Here is a 7500-nt window from a genome sequence, read left to right as displayed (position 1 = left end):
TCTCCGCGCTCGCTTTCTCTCTCGCTTTCTCCGCTTCGCGCCAGCGAGCGCTGCAGCCGGCTTCCCCCGTTCGTTCGATTGTTCTCTCTCGCCTTCTCGGGTTCGCCCTGGGCGGCGCGGGAGCCGGCTATTTCACCCGCACAGCTCTCTCTCGCCTTGCCCGGCTTTTTTTCGCCGCTCGCCCGGGAGACCGCCTTAACCCACCACCGAACGGCGGGACGGGGCGCGACGGACAAACCGAAGCGACCGGATCGACCACACGAACCGATGCCCCAGAGAGCCGCCGCCACCGCCGACCGCCGCCGAAACCCGTCTGGCCGGCCGGTCAACCCAGCTCGCGAGCGCCCGCTCACCACCGATCTCCGGAGCAGAGTCCGCACTCTCTCCTACCGACGAAAAGTAAAGGCATCCGAAAAGAAAGCTCCACGGACGACGACGCCGACTACCGGCAAAGGCTCCGACAGCAGCCGACCTTTACCTCGACATAACTGGAGGCAGAGAATTAGAGCGACGCCTCTGGCCGCACCGTAGCAGCAGCGCCCCCCCCACACACAAAAGACGCGAACAGCCGCCGGAGCCGGGTAGACGTGGCCGCCGCTGCCGGGCCGGCGCCGCAGCGACCCCAGGCCGCTTGAGCCGCGCCATGCAGCCGCGCGGAGCCGGGTTAGACTCGTCCGCCGATGCCGGAACTGCGCCGCAGCGACCCCAGGACGGCTGCAGTCGCGCAATGAAGCTTCGCGGAGCCGGGTAGACGTGGCCGCAGCTGCCGGGACGGCTCCGCGGCGAAGCCGGGCCGGCTGCGCCGCTCCAGGCAGCCGCGCGGAGCCGGGCTGACGTGGCCGCGGCTACCGGGCCGCCGCTGCGACCCCAGTCGTCTGCGGGAGGCCAGGCAGCCTCCCGGAGCCGGGTAGACGTGGCCGCCGCTGCCGGAACGGCGCCGCAGCGACCCCATGCCGGCTACGCCTCGCCATGCAGCCTCGCGGAGCCGGGTAGATGTGGCCGCCGCTGCCGGGCCGGCGCCGCAGCGACCCCTGGGCGGCTGCGCCGCGCCAGGCAGCAGTGCGGAGCCGGGTAGACGTGGCCGCCGATGCCGGAACGGCGCCGCAGCGACCCCAGGCCGGCTACGCCTCGCCATGCAGCCTCGCGGAGCCGGGTAGACGTGGCCGCCGCTGCCGGGCCGGCTCCGCAGCGACCTCTTCCCGCTGCGGGAGACCAAGGAAACCGCGCGGAGCCGGGTAGACGTGGCCGCCGCTGCCGAAAAGGCGCCGCAGCGACACCAGGCTGGTTGAGCCGCGCCAGGCAGCCGCGCGGAGCCGGGTAGACGTGGCCGCTGCTGCCGGAACGGCGCCGCAGCGACCCCAGGCCGGCTACGCCGCGCCGTGCAGCCGCGCGGAGCCGGGTAGACGTGGCCGCCGCTGCCGGGCCGGCGCCGCAGCGACCCCAGGCCGGTTGAGCCGCGCCAGGCAGCCGCGCGGAGCCGGGTAGACTCGTCCGCCGAATGCCGTAACGGCGCCGCAGCGACCCCAGGACGGCTGCAGTCGCGCCATGCAGCTTCGCGGAGTCGGGCTGACGTGGCCGCCGCCGCCGGGCCGCCGCCGCAGCGACCCCAGGCCGTCTGCGGGAGACCAGGCAACCGCGCGGAGCCGGGTAGACGTGGCCGCCGCTGCCGGAACGGCGCCGCAGCGACCCCAGGCCGGTTGAGCCGCGCCGTACAGCTTCGCGGAGCCGGGTAGACGTGGCCGCCGCAGCCGGGGCGGCGCCGCAGCGACCCCAGGCCGGCTACGCCGCGCCATGCAGCCTCGCGGAGCCGGGTAGACGTGGCCGCCGCTGCCGGGCCGGCGCCGCAGCGACCCCTGGGCGGCTGCGCCGCGCCAGGCAGCCGCGCGGAGCCGGGTAGACGTGGCCGCCGATGCCGGAACGGCGCCGCAGCGACCCCAGGCCGGCTACGCCGCGCCATGCAGCCTCGCGGAGCCGGGTTAGACTCGTCCGCCGATGCCGGGACTGCGCCGCAGCGACCCCAGGACGGCTGCAGTCGCGCAATGAAGCTTCGCGGAGCCGGGTAGACGTGGCCGCCGCTGCCGGGACGGCTCCGTAGCGACCTCTGGCCCGCTGCGGGAGACCAGGCAACCGCGCGGAGCCGGGTAGACGTGGCCGCCGCAGCCGGGACGGCGCCGCAGCGACCCCTGGGCGGCTGCGCCGCGCCAGGCAGCCGCGCGGAGCCGGGTAGACGTGGCCGCCTCTGCCGGGCCGGCGCCGCAGCGACCCCAGGCCGGCCACGCCTCGCCATGCAGCCTCGCGGAGCCGGGTAGACGTGGCCGCCGCTGCCGGGCCGGCGCCGCAGCGACCCCAGGCCGGTTGAGCCGCGCCAGGCAGCCGCGCGGAGCCGGGTAGACTCGTCCGCCGATGCCGGGCCGGCGCCGCAGCGACCCCAGGCCGTCTGCGGGAGACCAGGCAACCGCGCGGAGCCGGGTAGACGTGGCCGCAGCTCCCGGAACGGCGCCGCAGCGACCCCAGGCCGGTTGAGCCGCGCCATGCAGCTTCGCGGAGCCGGGTAGACGTGGCCGCCGCCGCCGGGCCGGCGCCGCAGCGACCCCAGGCCGGTTGAGCCGCGCCAGGCAGCCGCGCGGAGCCGGGTAGACGTGGCCGCCGCTGCCGGGCCGGCGCCGCAGCGACCCCAGGCCGGTTGAGCCGCGCCATGCAGCCTCGCGGAGCCGGGTAGACGTGGCCGCCGATGCCGGAACGGCGCCGCAGCGACCCCAGGCCGGCTACGCCGCGCCATGCAGCTTCGCGGAGCCGGGTAGACGTGGCCGCGGCTGCCGGGCCGCCGCCGCAGCGACCCCAGGCCGGTTGAGCCGCGCCATGCAGCCGCGCGGAGCCGGGTAGACTTGTCCGCCGATGCCGGAACTGCGCCCCAGCGACCCCAGGACGGCTGCAGTCGCGAAATGCAGCTTCGCGGAGCCGGGTAGACGTGGCCGCCGCTGCCGGGACGGCTCCGCAGCGACGCCGGGCCCGCTGCGCCGCACAAGGAAGCCGCGCGGAGTCGGGCTGACGTGGCCGCGGCTGCTGGGCCGGCGCCGCAGCGACCCCAGGCCGTCTGCGGGAGGCCAGGCAGCCTCCCGGAGCCGGGTAGACGTGGCCGCCGCTGCCGGGACGGCTCCGTAGCGACCTCTGGCCCGCTGCGGGAGACCAGGCAACCGCGCGGAGCCGGGTAGACGTGGCCGCCGCAGCCGGGACGGCGCCGCAGCGACCCCTGGGCGGCTGCGCCGCGCCAGGCAGCCGCGCGGAGCCGGGTAGACGTGGCCGCCTCTGCCGGGCCGGCGCCGCAGCGACCCCAGGCCGGCCACGCCTCGCCATGCAGCCTCGCGGAGCCGGGTAGACGTGGCCACCGCTGCCGGCCCGGCGCCTCAGCGACCCCTGGGCGGCCGCGCCGGGCCAGGCAGCCGCGCGGAGCCGGCTAGACGTGGCCGCCGCAGCCGGGCCGGCGCCGCAGCGACCCCTGGGCGGCTGCGCCGCGCCAGGCAGCCGCGCGGAGCCGGGTAGACGTGGCCGCCGATGCCGGAACGGCGCCGCAGCGACCCCAGGCCGGCCACGCCTCGCCATGCAGCCTCGCGGAGCCGGGTAGACGTGGCCGCCGCTGCCGGGACGGCGCCGCAGCGACCCCTGGGCGGCTGCAGCCGCGCCATGCAGCCTCGCGGAGCCGGGTAGACGTGGCCGCCGCTGCAGGAACGGCGCCGCAGCGACCCCAGGCCGGCTACGCCTCGCCATGCAGCCTCGCGGAGCCGGGTAGACGTGGCCGCCGCGGCCGGGCCGGCTCCGCAGCGACCTCTGGCCCGCTGCGGGAGACCAGGCAACCGCGCGGAGCCGGGCTGACGTGGCCGCCGCTGCCTGGCCGGCGCCGCAGCGACCTCCGGCCGTCCGTTTTTGCCGACCTCTCCTTGCCGCTGCGGACCGGCGGAGCCGCGCCGAGCCGTATAGACCGCGCGCAGTCCGGCCGCCGCCGCGGCAGCGACCGGGTTGTTCGGCGCTCGCCTGGGCCTTGCCGTCTTTCCGTCGTACCCGAGCCGCCGCCGCCGCCGCCGCCGCCTCCGCCTCGGTTCGACCGAGTCGGTCGCTCCCGGGCCGGCCCGTTCCTGGCGTACTCGGGCTCCGCGTGTCGGCGGCTGGCGCGGCCGGCCGCCCCCGCTCTGAGGGGCGTCCGGCCGCGTTCGGCGCGGTTCGGTGCGGGGTCCGCATTGCGGCCGCCGCGGCTCGGGGTCCGGCGGAGGCCCCTTCTCGTTCGTCTCGCGTGCGTTTGTTTGTCTGTCCGTTCGTTTGTTTATTTTACCGGCGCGTGTTTGCGTGCGCGTTCGCTCGTTTGACACTTTTCGTTTGATTCCCTTTTCGCTCGGTGGCCCGGTAGCTCTTCGCGCCGGGTGTTCGGAGTCGGGTATTTCTAACCCGATCCGCCCGCGGCTTGCGGGGTGGGGGTGGTGATGGTGTGTGTTTGTGTTTTGGGCGGGGAGGGCGCTTTTCCCGCTCGCCGCTATGTCCCCCGCTTCCTCCCCCCACTCCCCACCCCCGCCCCCCCCGCCCCACTCCCCCTCTGCGGAAGCGCGCAGGCGCCGGCGGGTCCCCGCCCGCGCGTAGCGGGGCGGGCGGGAAACGTCCGGCGGGCTCGCGACGGGATCGGCCGCTCGTGTCAGCGCGGGGAGGAAAAGAAATGGCGGGAAGACGGCGGCAGAGGTAGGCCGGCGGGGAACGGCCTCGTCCGTCCCGGGGGTGGGTGTGTGCGTTCGTCTGGGATTCGTTCCTTCGACTCATCCGGACGCCGGGCTCGCCCTGAGCCCCTCTCCCGGGCGGCGGGCGTGCCCGTTCCCTCACCCACCCACCCCGGCCCGGCCACCCCCCCCCCCCCCCCTTTCCCCCCAGAGAAAAAAAAGAAAAAATAGAAAGAAACGGAAAGAAAGCGCGTGGCGGGCTGGGGGTGGGTCCTCGGCCGGTTTCGGGGGGGGGGGGGGGGGGGGGGCGGGAGTTTGCGGGGACCGGTCGAAGCCATCGGGCCTGGCCCGCCGGAGGGAAGCGAGAGAGAAAAATTAAAAAAAAAAAAAAAAAGGAGGGTGGCGGGGGGGGGGGGGGGGGGAACCGAGGAGGGGGAGGGGGAGGAGGAGGGCGGAGTGGGAGGTGGTGGTGGTGGTGGGTAGGGGGGTGTGGGGGGGTGCGGGTGAGGTAGGGAGCTTAAAAAAGTAAAAAATGAAATTAAAAAGAAAAAAAAAAAAGGAGGCGGGAACGGCGAACAAACCCGGTCCGATCGGGCAGGGTGGGAGTCGGGTGGGTGGAGGGGGACGGGCACGGGCAGCGGCAAAAGAAAGGAAAGGCGGGAAGAAGAAATAACGGAAAACCCAAATCCCGCAGCTCTCTCGGCCAACGTCCCCCAAGAAGAAGGAAGGAAGGAACGGACGACCACCGAGCAAACGAGCGCTCGCACGGACGTCGGATGGACGTCTTCGAGAAGAAAGTAAGAGGGGCCGGGGGGCCGGGGGAGGGGACTAGGGTGGGAAAGAAAAGAGAGAAAGAAAGAAAGAGGTGGGGGGGGGGGGGGGGGGAGGGGGGGGGCGGGAGAAAGAGAGAAAGAGAGAGAGAAAGAAGAATACGTCTACAGGTGCTGCAGAAAAGCGGGCCAGTCGGGCGGGGCACGTCCGGGAGAGGGCGGGTTAGGGCTAGGGTTAGGGTAGGCGGGCGAGGTTAGGGTAAGGGTCAGGTTTAGGCTTTGCGCGCTGGGAAGTTCAGGTGGCCGGCCGCGAGATCTACCCGTAAGCCCGTCGCGACCCCCTTCTTCCCAACGGAAGGGCGCGCCGGGCCGGGCCGGGCCTACTCAAACGCACGCGCGCGGGAGCGGGCGAGCGAGCAAGCGAGCAAGCAAGCAAATGGACGGGGAGACAGGCAGACGGATGGGTAGATAGATAAATATATGAATTAAGCCAATAACTAAAGAAAGAAACGGAAAAAAGTTCAAAAAAAATCAGAAAAACATACAAAAATTAAGAAGCTTCTGAAAAATCGAAAACAGAAAAGCAGGAACACGGAGGGGGAAAAAAAGAAAAGAAAAGAAAAAGAAAAAGAAAAGAAAAAGAAAGAAAGAAAGAAAGAAAGAAAGAAAGAAAGAAAGAAAGAAAGAAAGAAAGAAAGAAAGAAAGAAAAAGGAGGGGGGGGGGGGGGGCTCAGGCGGGCAGCCGCCAGCACGCACGCAAGCGAAAAGGTACGTAGGAAAATATTTTAATGGAATGAATAAATAAGGAGGAAAATTAAAAAAGAAAAAAAAAAAGAACTAAAAAAAAAGTTAGAAAAAGAGAAGCTGAAACGTTTGAAGCTAAACAAGACAACATAAAAACACAGGAAAAAATTAAATTAAAATTAAAAAAAAAAAAATCACGCACGCACGGGCGAGCGAGCGAGTGAGCGAGCGAGCAAGCCAAGCAATAAATAAACAAACAAATGGAAAAATATTGGGGGGGAATCGGAGAAACATCATATATAAATGGAAAAGTTTTAAAAAAGCTGAAAACGGCAGAAGTCTAAACGGAAAGAACCATAGGTAAAGAAAAATCACGTTGAGGCGAGTCCGGGCGGTGGGGGCCGAGGGGTGTTGGGTGGGGGGGGGGGGGGGGGACGACGACGGGGCACGGGACGGACGTTAAGAGGAGGGGGGGGGGGGGGGGGGAATGCAGCGGCGGCTGTGGCGGCATACCGCCACCCCGTCACGACCGCCCGCGCCTCGGCGTGGGCCCGCCATCCCGAGCCGGGCCTACAAATAGGAAAACAAAAGATAAAATGAAATGAAAAGATCAGAACAACGAGGAAAGTCAAGGAACATTTAAAAAGGAAAAAAAAAAAACGAAATTAAAAATCGCATCTGCCTGGGAGAGGGAGGGTCAGGGGTCAAGGCTGGGGCCGGGGGCGGGGGGAGGGGGGGGGGTGCGTGTGCAGGGCGGGCGGGGGCAAGGAAGGCCTCAGGCGCCGGCCGCCGGCTCTACCCGCATCCCCGTCGCGACCTCCCGCGCCTCGCGAGGGCCTGCCGGGCCGGGCCGGGCCGGGCCTACGCACGCACGCGAGAGAGAGAGAGAGAGAGAGAGCCGACAAATCAATAAACAGAGAAATAAACAACTAGACAGAGGTTCAAAAAGCATTGGGAAAAACGTACGCCCGCAAGCGAGGAAGCAAACAAACGAGCGAGCGAGCGAGCAAGCAGACAGGTACGTAGAAAAATATTTTTGATATTTTGAACGATGAGATGGGAAAGCTAAAAGAAATAAACATAAAAAAAGATTTCAAAAAATAGAAAAACAGAAGCTGAAACGTTCGAAGTTAAACGAGACGGAACAGAAGATAGAAAAGAAAGAAAGAAAACATAAAAACAAAGGAAAAAAATAAAAATGAAAAACGCAGCAAAAAAAAAGTAAAAATCACGCGCGCACGCTCGCTCGCACGCACGCACGTACGCACACGCGAGCCCACCAATAAATA

The sequence above is a fragment of the Phasianus colchicus genome, unplaced genomic scaffold (assembly GCF_987193195.1).
Source record: "Phasianus colchicus unplaced genomic scaffold, bPhaCol1.hap1.1 HAP1_SCAFFOLD_57, whole genome shotgun sequence".
Taxonomy (NCBI): Eukaryota; Metazoa; Chordata; class Aves; order Galliformes; family Phasianidae; genus Phasianus; species Phasianus colchicus.
Note: the sequence above shows the minus strand (reverse complement) of the source record.